General features: G+C 49.6%; 1 long non-coding RNA gene across 1 annotated transcript; it reads left to right on the top strand.

The window, feature by feature from the left end:
• Positions 1-4,385: 4,385 nt before the first annotated feature.
• On the top strand, positions 4,386-8,993 carry LOC140625165 (uncharacterized). The gene is made up of 3 exons (XR_012024542.1): positions 4,386-5,335; positions 6,929-7,229; positions 7,740-8,993. It is a non-coding gene; the product is annotated as an uncharacterized lncRNA (long non-coding RNA).
• The last annotated feature ends 7,747 nt before the right edge of the window (positions 8,994-16,740 follow it).

Raw genomic sequence — 16,740 nt, forward strand, 5'->3', positions numbered from 1 at the left:
GTGTGCCTACGTGTGTGTGCATACGTGTGTGTGTATGTGTGAATGCCTGTGTGCTTAGATAGGAATCCATAGTAGGAGGAGGGCTTAGGTGAGAAGCAGAGGATTTGTGAGGCCTGAGGGTCCCACAGATTGGGGTTCCAGAGGAAAGTGAGACTATGCACTTAAAAACACATCTCTTCATTATTTGACTTTTTACAATGAACATGCATTATTTATGTAAATAATAAATATATAGATGACAACCCTCCCGTGCCCTTCTTGGTCTCACTGTCTCCCTCTTTCTACCTCCTCCTGCATCCTTCTCTCTTGTTCTCTCTCTTACATGTGCACACACGCACGTGTGTGCATACACACAAGATTCAAGAAGCAGCATCAAGACAGGCATTGATGCAATCACTTTGTGATAACCACAGGCTAGAATGACATGAAAACGGAGTGTTCTTCAGAGCACACTCTGAGCCCACTTGGCAGAAAGGTATGTGAAGGCAGAGGGTCAAGGAGGGCCAAGAGTGGAATTTTTTTAAGGTTTTATTTACTTATTCATGAGAGACACAGAGAGATAGATAGAGAGAGAGAGACAGAGAGACAGAGAGGCGGAGACAGGCAGAGGGAGAAGCAGGCTCCATGCAGGGAGCCCAAAGTGGGACTCGATCCTGGGACCTCGGGATCATGCCCTGAGCCAAAGGCAGATGCTCAACTGCTGAGCCACCCAGGCATCCTCAAGAGTGGAATTTTGAAGTGGATCACTGAAATCCTATCACTGACCTCTCTCTCCTGAGGAGAGTAGACTGGACATGGGGAGGGCTGTGACTTTCAGGAAAGGAAGCGCCTTGTCCAGGACCCCCCAGGCACCTGCATGGGCTCTGATACCTGACTGGTAGGGAAGTTTCCAGAGCTGAAAGAAAGAGCCCAGCTTTCTGAGGCTGTGACAGCCTAGCAAAGGACAGTCCTTGGACAGGTGCCAGCACCTGGCAGTCACATTTGAAAACTGCCCTTTCCAAACGTTCTCCATAACAACCCTGAGAGCTGGACAGAGAAGGCATTGCCACCCCCATGCACCAGATGAGGTGACCAGAAGTTCTAGGCAGGTGTGCCTGGTTCTGGTGCCAGGAGCTCCAGCCTCCCCATCCAACAGTCTCTACACCAGCCCTGTAGCTTTCCTACCCATCTGACCCATGCGGCCAATGGCCAGAGGTGGCTGTCTGTGTGCAGGTCTGCACTGAAGGGTAATCTAGAGCAAAGGACTCAAAAAGCAGAAATCCCTTGCAGAATGTGGGGGAGATGCCCTTCGATTCTCAGTCCTCCAGTTGGTCCGCTGTGGGCCAAAGGTCTTCACTGCACAGAAGTCTCACAGATGCTCCAACCGTACTCACTTCCTTCCCTCTTTTTTTTTTTTAATATTTATTTATTTATGATAGTCACAGAGAGAGAGAGAGAGAGGCAGAGACACAGGCAGAGGGAGAAGCAGGCTCCATGCACTGGGAGCCCAATGTGGGATTCGATCCCGGGTCTCCAGGATCGAGCCCTGGGCCAAAGGCAGGCGGCAAACCGCTGCGCCACCCAGGGATCCCACCTTCCCTCTTTCTATAATTCTCTCCATTGCTTCCTTCTGTCCTCAAATATTACGGAACACCTGCCATGCTCAGACACTCTGTTAGGAGTTTTAGGAGATAAAGAGGACACTTGTCTGCATGAGGCTTACAGTCTAGAGGCCCAAGAGATGTGCCCACCATAACCACTCTGCAAGTCAGGTCGGGAAATTCCATACAGGAGGCACCGATCAAGCTCTATGGGATTGTAGCCTGTACTTTGTACAGGCTTAAGGTGTGATATGGAACCACAAAGCAGTTTTGCTTCGTTTCCCCCTGCCCACTTATGTTTATTCAAGGGAGGTGTTCTTCTACCCCTGGATATAGACTTGGACAGATCCATGACTTCGGTACACACTTTCAGTCCTAGAAAGTTCAATGACACTTTTTTAAAAGATTTATCTATTTGAGAGAGACACAGAGAGACAGAGATAGCATGTGAGTATGAGTGGAGGAGGGCAGAAGGAGAGGGAGAGAGAATCCTCCGGCAGACTCCCCGCTGAGCACAGAGACCACCTCAGGGCTGATCTCACATGACCTTGAGATCACGACCTGAGCAGAAACCAAGAGACGGAGGCCTACCCGACTGAGCACCCCTCAATGACACTTTAGGTAATGCTTAGGCTCAGCTCAGAGTCAGACTGCCCAATGCCATGTGGCGGACAAAGCTTCCCAGTTCATTCAGAGTGGCAGCACTGTCCCCTCTGCCCAGTCAGCGCCCACAGCAGATGTCCCCCTGCCTGCCGTCACTGGGAAGAGGTCAAGTCTCCTTCCCCACCCTCCCAGTCCTGTTTATGACTGTAGAACTGGGTGGGGGCGGGACAGAAGAGAGGTGAGTGGGGCAGGAAAGTCTTCCTTGATGGACCTGTCATGGCTCAAGGGAGTATCTGATACTCTATCACCTCAGGTTCTGGGCCTTGGCTTGGGAGGTTAGAGAAGAGAAAGGTTAATTTTGATTGAGGAGATTTAGAGATGTGAACGTGTGGGCTGTGCTGACATTCCAGGTGGAGGCAGAAGCAGGGGCATTTCTGGAGGAGTGCCATCACATCCTTGTGCATTAGAGGGCAAAGGTCATGGGTTCTGGGCTGCTGGGTGCACACACCCATGGGAATCCTGTTGCACCTGCACGAGACCATCCCTGGCTGTCCTTTCCCCTCAGCTACCATGACGCTTTGCCCTTGGCCTCGGCAGCACCCGGGCCGGAACAGGACTCTGTTTGGGACAGCTGTGCCGAGGACTTCATGTTGTCGTGTTAGAACTTCCGCCTGAGACTGAGCCAAATGAGAAAACGGGGAGCAGCTCCCTCCACTCTCTGATTCTGTGCATTTGGATTTAACTTGAGTAGTTTGGACTTTCTTTGGACTTTAATTCAGAGAGGCGAGCAACTTTGATTTTGGACTTTAATCTCTGTGGGATTTTAATCTCTAAATTTTCCCGGGGAATTTGATAACGGGAAGGGTTTATATCCAAATTTGGGGCATCTTATTTTGGCATTTATTATTAAAGAATCTTTATGCATTTTTTATTAGCTCTTTATGCATTTTATTATTGAAGTATCTTCACACTGCTATTAAATCTCATTACCGAGCCTCTGATGAGTTTATTGGACTATGTGGCTGGACATAAATTTGAGTTGGAAAGAGAATAAGCTCTGAACTTTCAGCCTTGGGTACAGCAGGGCTTTGGGGTTGATTGAACGCACATACTGTTCTGACCCATTGCAGGGCCTCGTGGGGGCAAAATTGACACTGTCTTATAATCGTCCCAGGAAGATACATGAAGGGAGCAGAGGTTGGGGCTGGCTGAGCAGGCTCAGGTAGCTGGGACAGCTCATTCCCCACTCCTGGTTGGGGGGTGCGCAACCCCCCACATGGTTGACCAGAAGCTTAAAAGTTAAGCCCAGTTGGTTAGGAAAAACGAAACACTGAGGCACGCTTTCCGCCTTGTTCTCTGGTTTCCACATGGAGGGGCTTCCCTGGAGTGACACTCCTGCCCCTTGCTGCCTCTCTTCTTCACCCTCCAAGGAGGAGTGATCTGTCACTTATGAGTTTATGTGTGACCCCCTTTCTTCCTCCCCTAGTCCTGTCTTCGGGGATGTCTGCTTTCAGAGGACGTAAAATCTGCTGTCACCACGTAGTAAGACAGTAGGGCAGACCATGCCTTCATCAGGGACTCCTAACATTTTGGAGAATCAGGTCATCTTATGGGTATGAAGCAAGTCACTTTGGTCAGACACAGCCATACCCTCCCATTTAATGTGATCAGAATAAAGGTGACATTTGGATCTCCATTTCTCTGGCTCTCGGTCTATCTCTGAAGTGGTTCTGGACCCGGAAAGGGAGAAAGCAGTGTTACATATTTGCCCCCCCCCACCAACCTGCAAAGTAACCCCTTTGGACCAATAGCCAAGTGATTTCTCAGCTGTGAACTAACAGTTTTCTTTTGGAATGAATCGTGTGCTTTCAATTTTCCACTTCAAAAACACACACTTCAGCAGAAGTCACTTTGCAGCAAATGAAAGAAGGAATTTCCCGGGGGAAGAGAGGAGTTTGATACTTAGCCGAGGGCAGAGGGTATGACTTAGGGGCATCTATTTTTCCCAACTGTGAAGTCACCAGGAGGTCCTTTTGATGTCATTGTCCTCACAGCCAATAAGGGAGTGGTTTGCAAAATGCTAACGATTAAGCAGGGCTCGGGGATGAATGGTAACCCACTGTCCACGGGGCCTGGGCGAGAACCCGTGTGGTCAGAGTGTCTGGCTCACAAGGGAGGGAGGGGGTCAGGGGTCGGTCTGAGAGGTCTGCTGCGTGGGGCCTCAGACAGAAGCGGGGCTATTAAGACGGTGTGTGCTATAGTGGGCCCACTGAGACCACTAAACGCCTCGCTGCCTCGCTCGAGTTACTACCCCCTCCTCCCCCTCCTCCCCCTCCTTCCCCTCCTCCCCACCACCCTGTCTCTAGCCCTCGCCCTCGCCCTTGTCATCACTATTAGCAGGGACTGAGCACTTCACTAGGTGCGGGGCACTGTGCCTGCTAGTCCTTCTCCTGCCTCATCTTCGCACTACGGCCCCCAGAAGTAGAAAGCAATCTCACCCCTCATCTCTGATGGGTAAACTGAGGCTGAAAGAAGAGAAGCCAATAGACAGTAGAATCTGAATTCCGGTTCAGACCAGCGTGACTCCAGCATCTGTGCCCTTGGCAAGTACGCTATGCAGTGCAGATGCTCACCTCGTGTCCTCTTGGATGCTTCCAGTGACGCGATGCTCACTAGCCCCTAATCTCCGACTGTTCACCTGGAGCCATGCAGGACGGTCTGGGAATCCGAGAATGGCACGTGTGACCGAGGCAGGGCCCGGTTAATGCTCTGCAGCCGAGCAGGGAGATGGGGCTGGTGCCACGTGGAAGACTGACCCGTGGAGATGGCACCTCACTGAACGCAGTGAGGCTTGAAGCGGGTGTGCTGTGAGCGGCCCGGCCTCGCCCTCCTGAGGGGGGCACCCCGAGGGCCACCCCGCACCCACTGGGCAACCTGGCACTCCCCCTCTCTTCATGCCGTGGCCTTCCGTGGGGGCCACGAGCTACACGCTGAGGCTTTGCTTCCTGCTCCGGGAGCCTCGCTGCTCCCACATGCTGTTTGCAATGTTTTACATCTACCTCGGCAAACCTGCCAGGCGTTCTGGCTGGATGATGCTGTTCACATTCTGAATGCTCGTGTTTACCCACCTCTCTGCTGAACAAATTTACAAGGTAAACATTTGGGGACATCTCAGAGATTAAAAAAAAAAAATCACAACACAAAACCAACACAAATGTGTTGTCCTCCCCAACCCCTTATTCCTAACTAATAAATCATAAGATAGAATTAACCTAGATTCAAGCTCTTGCCACTGGATCAATGTTGAGATCCTGCCTCCACCCCATTCTCATCCCCAGGCTTTCCCCTAACCCTTATTAGAAGCCTTGCTGTTCCCAGATGTGTTGGTACACAGAACATGAGATGTTGGGTCACTCAGATCTGGCTTCAAATCCTAACTCGGCCTCATGTTAGCTGTGTGATCATGGGCAAGTGACTTGCCCTCTTTGGGTTTGTTTTCCCATGGGAAGCGAATACCCCCCCCACCCTTTGCACTGCTGTGGTGACTTTAGACCAAATACCCGGGACATGGGTAGTTTGGGTAGTTGGTTGACCATTCCGGGATTTCATCCTTTCAATCTTGGCCAGTTCAGTGATCAGTGATTTTCATCAGTTGCAATCAGATAATGGAGTGACAGGTCAGGGGTGGGACTAGCTCAAACCAGACATGGAGCTACCTTGGGCACGGCTCTGCCATTTGTGTGTGTTGTGCCTCTGTCTGTTGAGCAGAGATCATTCTGCTGCCTCTTAGCAGAGGGATGCGAGGCTGAGATGGGAAGATGCGGGGAGGTGCTCAAAGGTCTGCTGAAAGGTTCAGTAGCCCCTTACAACCCCCAGTGTGTCTACGGCAGTGGGTCACCCCAAACCTCCCTTAATAGCCACTGGCATCTCCCATATAAAGGTCCTGTCTCTTGGGGTGTTGATCACATGCTCATGCTCTGGCCGCAGCAGACCTCTGCAGCTTCATTTCCGGGCCCCCTCTCTCATCCCAGGGACCACAAACGCACTGCACCCAGTTGCTCCTTGGATCATCTACCCCCTTCTTGGAATGCCCCCCACTGAGCCTCCCCTATCCCAACATTGCCTCACCATGTCAACTCCAGTTCACCCCCAAATCTTCCTTTGAAGTGTTCCCTGTGCCCTGTGGCTCTTCCTAACTCCCCTCCCTTCACTCCTCTTTCTGCTCCTGGGACAGCCAGCAAAGCCTCCACCACGGCACCCCTATTTCCATGCCAGACTCCCCGTGTCCCCAGTGTCCAGCACAGCACCAGACAAAAGACAGGCAGTAGTAATAAACATTTGTTGTCGAATCACATTCAGAGCTGTGCACTGCTCCCTCTCATCCTCCCTCCCTCCCCACAGTGCACCCTTGGCCTTCCCTTCCTTCCCTCCTTTCTCGTTCTCTCCTCCTCCCTCTCCTCCCTGTCCCGTCACTGTCCCTGCAGTCCCCTCATTGAACTTTTCTGAGCAGTAACAAGGCCAGAGATACCTCGCAAAGCGAGCACACCACCTGCAAATAATCAAGACTTGCCACCATTCTTTTAGGACAGCACTATTTTGGGGATACCATTTATCTCCCCTTCTTCCCACATGTCCAGCCCCGGGGTGGGTCGTGGAGGGGACAAAGCCAGCTCCTCTAATTTGGTGGCATCCAGTGCAGAGCCAAGCAGCCAACATCCCCCCTCCCGCCCCTCTCACCTCTGCAGGCAGCTGTGGGCAAACAAGTCAGTCTTCATTAAGACAAGGCGCACCTGTTACCTGAGCGAACTCTGCCCTCGTCCCTGGTGGCAATTAGTCCGGCTCTGGCTGGTTTGCTTCCCCCCTCTCTCCACGAGACGTTCTCAGTGTACAGGCGATCAGAATCTCCTACCCAGGGGTCCCGCTGGCCGTTATTATATGGCTGCCCTGCCATCCCTGCCTCTAAAGCACCCCTTGGAGAGGAATTTTAATGTGTGTGGAAGACAGCAGCAGACGTGCGGAGGGGGGCACGGGGAGCCACGGCCTCAGGTATCTGGGCAGGTGAAGGGGGCCTACACCGGATTGTTTTAAACTTCAAAGAGGCAGCTTCAGGAACCCTGCATTTATTTATTCCATATTGCCAGTAAAGATGAGGATGGAATGACAATGCCCAGTTCTCGGAGGGCCAGTCTGGTGTGGAACCAGCTGCCTGCGTGGGGGGGCTCTGGGTGGAGGAGAAGGGGAGAAGGGGAAATGTGCTCCGTGAGGTCAGCATGTCCCACCCCTGCCTCCAGAGGCTTCTGATCCATGGAGGCCTTTCTTCCCTTTCTTCAAGCACAGACAGGAATGCGCAGGGTCCAACCGCAGTCATTTGCACCCAGCCCTGGTTCTGTCCGTGGCCTGGAGGGCATTTTTGTTGTCTGTCTGTCCGGTCCCGTGCAAGCCAGTGACTCTGCTTGCAGCCTTCTGTTTCAGCCGAAAGTGGAGAGAAGGGCTGTAGAATGATCGAGAACAGACAACCCTCCGAGGGGCACTCACGTTGATTTGCATATCTCCTAGGTACAGGATGTTACCTTTGATCATTTCATCCTCCTGGTACCCCGAAGAAGTGGGTACATGCTCCCCCTTTACAGATGTGGTAACTAAGACCCAGAGACAGATGGAGCAGCCGTGAGCAGCGGAGCCTCTCTGCCCGGACCGCAGGCTACTGCAGGAAGCCCAGCTGAGCACCACCCCTCCCTCGGACCTCACTCCTCCACCCTCCACCCTCCTCATCTGGGTGCCCCCGAGCTCTGCCCAAACTTGTGCCCAGACCCAAGACCCTTGACTTCTCCTGACTCCACACAGCAGCCTCATGGGCCTGACGCCCTAGGAAGGAAGCCAGGAGGTGGTGCCTGTCTTGGCCTGGCCCGTGGCTGCGAATGAGTGCCTGGGTAGCCCAAAGGGTGCCCTCCCCTCTCCCAGAACATCTGTCAGCCCGAGCATCCTCCCCCACTGCGTAGATGGTCAGTATTCAAGGTCAGAGGTAGAGCTAGGGCTTCTGTGGTACAGAGGAGAGGGACCCACTCCTCCGCTGTACCTTCTTAAACTCAGGGGCGTCCTAGTCTCCTCACCCTGCAGAAAGCCCTACTCTGGCCCACCAGCTCCTCCTGCAGCTCCATTTGCCCCTGGATGAGGCCGGGCCCTGATTCCATTCCCTAAAGCCTCTGAGGCTGGGCCTGCCCCTCCATGCACAGTTCACACCAAGTGCCTACCCAGGTCTGGTCTATCTCCCTCCCTTCCAGAACTCATCCCCAGTTGATGGTTGCCCTCTCTGTCCTGACTTCCTCTTCTTGCTAGTTGTGCTTCTAGAATCGACCTCCTCTGCTCCCGCTTTGACAAAAGCGCAAAGACAATTTAAGGAAGAATAGACGGTCTTTTCAACAAATTATTTTGAAACAATGGAACATTCACATGCAAGAAAGTGAAGTTCCACCTACATTACACAGCTCATACAAAAAAATAACTTAAAATGGGTCACATATCTAAGTGTAAAACATGCAATAATGAAACTTTTAGAAGAAAGCATTGGAAAAAGTCCTCATAATCACGATTACACAGAGTTCTTAGACATAATACCCAAAGCGTGGTCCACCAAAAGCATGATGAACTAGTATACATCAAAATTAAAAGCATTCATGCTTTAAAAGACAGCATTAAGAAAGTGAAAAAAGCCTCACACAATAAAAGAAAATATACGCTAATAATATATGAGACTGTGTACAGAATATATAAAGAACTCTTTCAACTCAGTAATAGATAACCTAATTTAAAAATGGGGGGATCCCTGGGTGGCACAGCGGTTTGGTGCCTGCCTTTGGCCCAGGGCGCGATCCTGGGGACCCGGGATCGAGTCCCACATCAGGCTCTCGGTGCATGGAGCCTGCTTCTCCCTCTGCCTATGTCTCTGCCTCTCTCTGTGACTATCATAAGTAAATAAAAATTTTAAAAAAATAAAAATAAAAATGGGCAAAGGATTTGAATCCGCAGCCTGGGGAATGCCTTCAGTTATCCTAACCCCACGGGAAGCAGGCTCTTCAGGTTGGAGTCCCAGCTCCCATCATACTTCTACTTGTGTGGCTGTCATGAGTCACTCAGTCTCTCCCAGACTCAGTTTCCTCACCTGGGAAGTAAGAATCTCAACGTTGATGTCACAGAATAGCAGAGTGAGAGGGGGCATATGTGAACCTCGGGAACCTGAGTTCGCATCCTGGCCCTGCCACAACTAGCCGGGTTCTCCTGAACAGGATTTTTTTGGTGGTGATGTTGGTTTTCACTAAGCCTTTCTTTCTAAAGAAGTATTATTACATTTTATTTTTTTAAGCTCCTTTTCTGAAACTTTATTTTTAATGACCAAACAACATGTACTACTGCAGAAGAATGGGAAATTTATTTATTTATTTATTTATTTATTTATTTATTTATTTATTTATAATTTTATTTATTTATTCATGAGAGACACACACACACAGAGAAAGAGGCACAGACACAGGCAGAAGGAGAAGCAGGCCCCATGCAGGGAGCCTGACATGGGACTCCATCCCGGGTCTCCAGGACCATACCTGGGACTGAAGGTGTCACTAAGCCACTCAGCCACCCGGGCTGCCCAAGAATGGAAAATTTAGACAAGAAACACAAAATCACCCCTATTCTAATACATACAAACAAGCACTGTGAACATTTTGGAGTGATTATGTTCAGCTTTGCTATATTTGTGCATACATCCAAATGCCCATAGCCATGTATCTAAATACAATCAAACATTTTTAAAGTGCAATGGTACATATATCTTTTTACGCTCGTGGCAAAATGCACGTAACAAAATTCACCATCTTAATCATTTTTAAGCACGCAGGTCAGTAGTTCAGTACTGTTAAGTATCTTCACATTATTGTGCAACAGATCTTCAGAACGTCTTCATCTTGCAAACAAACTCTATGCCCATCAGAACCCTCGTGCACTGTGGGTGGGAATGCAAATTGGTGCAGCCACTGTGGAAAACAGTATGGAGTTTCCTCAAAAATAAATAAATAAATAAATAAATAAATAAATAAATAAATAAATAAATAAATACAGAACTACCCTATAATCCAGTAATCCCACTTGTGGGTATTTATCTAGAGAAAACCAAAACACTAATTCAAAAGGATCTGGGTGCCTTCCTGTTCATTGCAGCATGTTTATGATGCCCAAGACACAGAAGTCGCCCAAGTGTCCATACGTAAACGGATGGATGAAGAAGATGTGCTACATACACACTGTAGAATATTACTCAGCCATAAAAAGAATGAGATTGAGACATTTGCAACAACATGATTAGACCTCCAGGGTATTATGCTAAGTGAAATATGTCAGACAGAGGAAGATAAATATTGTATTCTCTCACTTACATGTGGAATTTAAAACAATAACCTCAAAAGCAAAAAAACAAGTTCCTAGATGTAGAGAACAGATTGGTGGTCTCCAGAGGCAGAGGATGGACTGGGCAAATGGATGAAAGGGGTCAAAAGGTATAAATTTCCAGATATAAAATAAATAAGTCCTGGGATGTCATGGGCAGCGTGGTCATTATAATTATTAATACTGTAGTGCATATTTGGAAGTCGATGAGAGAGGAGGTCTTAAAAGTTCTCATCACAAGAAAAAAAAGCTCTGTAACCATGTATGGTGATGGATGTTAACTAGACTTGTTGTGGTGGCCATTTCACAATATGTATAAATATCAAATCATTATGCTGTACACCTGAAACTCATATAATGTTAGATGTCAACTATATCTCATAAAAAAATGATTTTTCAGGATGCTGCCTGGGCTCAGGGTGTGCTCCCAGAGTCCCAGGATCAAGCCCCACATCGGGCTCCCTGCATGGAGCTTGCTTCTCCCTCTGCCTGTGTCTCTGCCTCTCTCTGTGTGTGTCTTTTATGAATAAATAAATGAAATCTTTTTTAAAAAATGATTTTTCAACAAAACTCCGTTAAGCTTTATACCCATTAAACAATTCCTATTTCTTCCCACCCCCTGGTAACCCCTATTCTGTTTTCTGTTTCTATGAATTACTTATTCTAAGTACCTTATATGAGTGGGATCATATAATATTTATCCTTTCGTGTCTGGCTTCTTTCACTGAGCATATTGAATGTCTTCAATATTCATCCATATTACAGCCTGTGTCGGAATTCCCTTCCTTTTTAAGATGAATAATATTCCACTGTATGCAATTGGGTAGGGTTTTAAACATCTCACCTCAGCTTCTCCATCTGTAAAATGGGGCAAATAGTAGTAGCCACCTCATGGGGCTGTTGTTGCAATCACATCAGCTAATACATGCCCCATGCTTAGAAGAACGCCTGGCACATCATAAAACCAATCGCGTAATGTTCCTTATTATTCCTGTTATTGCTGTTGTCATTTTATCTCAGTTCTCCCAAAGGACAGAGTTTCCTGGACTCAATAATAGCAATTACTATTTACAGAGCACCTTCTGTGTTCCAAGCATGTGCCAAATAGCTTACATTAATGATCTCATTTACTCCTCAAGAAACTTATGACACAGTATTATTTTCTCTGTGTTTCAGAAGACTTCACTGGAGCTCAGAGATCTTCATTAGCCTAGGGATATGGAGCTGTGTGAGTGGTCAGGTTGCCACTCAAAGTCAGAGCCATCTGATCCCCAAGTCCCCCCCACCCCCGACCGGCCACTGTGCGCATCACCTCCCAGAGGAACCTGCTCTTAGGTGACCCAGCTTTGCTTCCTGCCAGGTGAGGCAGTGGCACCTCCTCTGTGGCTGTTAACTGTCCCAAGTTCCCAGCGTGAAAGGCAGAAAATGGGCAGGAGGGAAGCCTGTCTCCTCCGTCGCCCTCACCCCTGTCTCTCTCCTGCACCTGCAGGTCCTCGCTTGCATCCCAAAGCTGCCGGGTGGAGGCCAGAGGCTGACAGCAGGAAGGAGAGCTGCCCCATGGGATTTTTAGCAAGCTGGGAAGGACTTTGGAGCAGGGCGCCTTGGGCTTCCTTCATATCACAGAATCAAAGCTCAGAGAGGATTGGTTGGCAGTTGTCCATCATACGACCCTACCCATCGGTCTGTGGCATTAGAGATAAATGAGGTGGCGATTGCCCCATTACCACAGGGTTTAAGCAGTTTTAACTAGACGGACAGACTTTAGCAGGGTCTTATGGGGGGAGCCCTTCTGAGCCTGTTACAGCCTGGTGCTCTGAGGCTGGAAGAGTTTCTGTGGTTTCAGCACCTGGGAGAAGAGCTACAGGGACCTCCCACACCCGGGGAGGCTCCCAGTACCAGTCGATGCATCATTTATATCCACCTCCGAAACCCATGCCAGCCGTTCTGAGGAAGACGAGCTGAAATGGAGTTTTTGTTTTCCTGAATGTTGTCACTCTTATCCCATGCTCCCTGGGCTTTCTCACATATACCTTTCATTGGCCCAAATCCCCAAGAACAGAAAGAGACAGCAGAGAGCCAAGAGCCTTTCCACCCAAACAGGCTGTGTGTGTGTGTGTGTGTGTGTGTGTGTGTGTGTGTGTGTGTGTGTATGTGTATGCACACCATAGAGGGAGACGGCTCTTGGCTACCTCTCCTGGTCCTCCAGCCCCTTGCCCTGAATAACCTGGTTTAATGGGAGTTGGCACTGTCCTGCCTTTAGACAAGACCCAGTTTCTGCAATTTGGGGGATTCAAAGAGAGAGAAGTCTACTGGCTCGTAGCCGGGGAGTGACCAAAGCAGACCAGTGGCAGCGTGGTGAGTGAGGTTCCTGTACTTTGGAACCATTGTTGAATGGTCAGCTCGGTCCCGTATTGGCCTTAGAAATCCGAGCAGACCCCTTGAACTCGGTGAGCCTTCTTTCCTCAGGCCCTAAAGTAATAAGAACTATAGAACAATAAGGCAATTACAGCAGAACCACTTCTGCAAAGATGTGATAAGGTCAACTGGACAGCAAAGTGAAAGCACTCCGTAGACCATGCACGCCATACATGGAGGTGAGGTTCTTATGCTGGAGCCAGCAGCCAGGAGTCTCAGAGGGCAGCATGCAGGAGGGGACTCAGGGAGACCCACACGACTCCCTGTCCTGCCCATTAGCTGTGGGCCTGAACTGTGGACTCTCCAGGGGTTAGAAGAAGCTCAGGGATGACTGCCTGTGACAAGGTAGTACAAAGAGGGTTTGGTGACCAATTAAATGGCCATTGTCTCCCCATCTTGGATTGGTGGGACTTCGTGATGAATGCTCACAGAGCCTTATAACCTTCCAGTGTCTCAAATTCCTTATCTGAGAAGTATGGTAGTGGTCCTGCCCCATGTAGCTCATAGGATCCAACAGACTTGAAAAGCCTGCGGTGTCACTGGGTGCTGGATGGGCTTTCAGGCTCACCCGGGTGAGCTCCTGCATGCTGGCATGCATGGTGCCACTGTGAACCCGGGCTGCCAGGTGATTCTTTCCAGCACTGGCCCCCATCCTGCCCCCAGCACGTGGACAGGCCTGGGTTCCCTGGGTCCTACAGGAAACACTTTCTTACTGAAGGAGAAAAACAGATCTGTTTCCTGGTGGGGAAACAGGTTGTGTGGACCTGGGAGCCCAGCCCTTCTGTCTTCGGTCCCTAAGAATACTAGTGGGGAGCTGGGACCAGGCATCTCACTCACATCCTTGTCCTTTAAACAGCTCTGCTATCTCAGGTGTTTGTATCCACTCAGCCCAGGCTCGAGACACCTGGAGTGAAGAAGGTTTCAGGATGACCCCAGCACCCACTATCTACCTTCTGACTGCAGGTGCAAGAGAGACTCCCCAGGGAGAATTGCCCAGGTGAACCCAGGCAAACCCCAGATTTGTGAGCAAAATAAATTATCATTATCATTTTAAGGTGCTATTCTGAGTGGTTTGTTACACAGCCATAGATGACCAGGGCAGAAAAGTCGCTTCTCAGTAGTTACTGTGAGAAGTAGTTGAGGAGGCCTATGACACTATCCTGGCAGTGAATGCCACCTCCCTTCCCCTCATCTTTCAGCCTTCTTTGGGTTCCTTCACCAATTGAGTTGTCTTCAAACAGAAACCATGTACACCCCAGCTGATAGCCATCTCAGTGAAGCCATGAAAAGCAGGGCAGAGGATCTGAGCCTTCCACATGCAACCTGTGGGCTCCAGGCCCACAGAGCTGCTGCACATGATGCTGTGCCCTGGACGCCTCCCCGCCTTGGCACACATAGATGGTGAATTATTGGCCTCCCGAGTTATTCAAGAAAAGGAGCCCAGGGAGCTTACGCAGGGCATGCTCTGTTGCTGACCTGGATCCCTTCATTGGCAAATACTCACTGGGGCCACACTATGCTGGGTTTTCCTTAGCCTGTAAGTTTTGTGATGGCAAAGGCTTTAGCTTTATTTTATTATTCTGTGTATTCTCTGAATTTCATGTCTCCATAAGAGAAAAGAATGCATATTAGGGTATAGTGATAACCATGGACCTTTCCAAGGGAAGACAAGGGGGACATAAAGGGATGCAAGGCAAGGGAGAAGGAAGGAAGGAGGGAAGGGAGAGGGGAGGGAGGGAGATAAAAGAGAGAGAGAGAAAAAAAAAGAAGGAAAACAGAAGAGGAGAGAGAGAGAAAAGAGAAAGACCGAGAGGAAAGAAAAAATGAAAGAGAGGGAAGAAAGGCTTCGGCTGAAGGCAAAATGCAACATGCACAAAGACGTCAGTCTTGTGCTGTTGTTGCCCTCGGCCTCGTCCTGAAGCTGGGAGAGCTGGAGGCTCCAGTCCCTAGATCTGCCCAGCTCTCTTTGTGCCAGCGTTGGCCTTGCACACACAGCTCTTGCCTGTAGCTCAACACCCCGAGCTCCTTAAATAGCTCTGAACCGCACTGAGTGGTGGATAAACATTTGTTTCACAGCTCACAAAGCAGAGCTGCTGGCTACCGGCAGGTTTGATGTAATGAGTTCCATTCTGGACCCCAGGGAGCATTTAGAATGGGCTCTTCTTTGCCCAGGCTGCCAGTCAAGCTGGTACCGGGGAGGGGGAAGAGAAAACACAGCACTAATCTCTTCCCCACCATCCCTGTCCAGACCTGGAATCCCCAGAAGCCAAACTGTTCCGTTCTCCTGGGATAGGATTGGGGAGCAGGGTGCCAGAAAGAGTGGCTGGGGCACCTCCTCTCTTTGCATCCTCAGGAAATGACCTGGTTTCATGAGCAGTCCAGAAAACAGCCCTGCTCGGGAGCTGCAAACTGCTGGCACTTGACAGTCCATCCCTCTCTGCTTGCCCTACGGGGCCTTCTGTGGCCGGAGGGTTTGATTTGGAAAACAGGAAGCAGGGGTGGGACAGCCTGCCACACCACCCTGTGTTGGCAGCCACCTTCCTTGACCGCTGCTCTGCACCATCCAGAAGGGGCCCAGAAACTTCTGCCGGCCTCGGTACTCAGAGAGACGTGGGATCCGCTAGGAGCCACAGTGTCCTACAGTGTGACCCACGTCCCTATGACAGGGTGGTCAGGAGGTGGGTGGGAAGAAGTGGCTGATTCTCCTCTTCATTCTCCCTTTCCTCCCCAACTGCCCACTTCAGGACAATATGACACGCTGCCAGAAGGAGCTGAGGACCAGTTGATATGATGAATAAATGGTAATTATGTTGTTGGCCTTTCAGCACTTCCTTCGTGGATATTAATAGCCATTAATGCCCTGCTGCTTTGTGCGGCCCCCGGAGCCTGACAGCCGGAGCACCGGGGCAGGTCACTGCCCCGGCCCCCTCATGGAACCACTCCCCCCTGCCCGGCTTCATTTGCTTCCGAGGTTCAGGAAGGAAATGAACTAGCAAAGACAGTGGGTGGAAAATTAGAAGTGGAGAAAACAAATCCAAGGGGAAGTGATTTGGTTTTTCAGCCAAATTGGTTGTTGAATTGGCTTCTTGGACTGTGATGATTGGGATCTCCTAGGGGTCATCTTGTTCCTTCCCCAGACTCTAGGCAAGAGTCACCATGGAAGTTTATATCCTTTTCTAAAGTTACCGGGGCTGAAGAAATTGGTAAATGAGCTCAGAAGCAGACTTGAATTTTCCCACTAATACACGTTAGGTGGCAAGAACAGGATGAATCAGGCTTAAGTAGCAGAGGTTTAGACAGAAGTGGATTCCCTGGATCTTGCTGCTCTTTGTATCAGCAGCTTGGTTTCCTGAGAGACCATGAGCTGTAGAATCAGCAACCAGGGTTAACAAGACAGCTCTGTGTCCTGGACTAGGGGGTGAGGAGGAGGGGGCCACCTTTGGGTTAGAAGGCTCCCTTTTATAATTGTGTGATTTGAGCAAATTACGTACCTCTTCTGAGGCTCAATTTCTTCATGAGAAAAAAAAAATATTTCTAGAACAAGCCAGTAGGTAATAAATATTAAACACTAGTTCTTCTCTGGCGATGTGTTGGGCTGGTTTGTACCAGTTCATCAGCCAATGGTGTACCTAAATACATCTCTTCCCAGATTTGAGATCGGTGACATCACATCGGTAGCTTGAAATTGGCCATGGCGGGAGTATTT

Source organism: Canis lupus, chromosome 3 (assembly GCF_048164855.1).
Source record: "Canis lupus baileyi chromosome 3, mCanLup2.hap1, whole genome shotgun sequence".
Classification (NCBI taxonomy): Eukaryota; Metazoa; Chordata; class Mammalia; order Carnivora; family Canidae; genus Canis; species Canis lupus.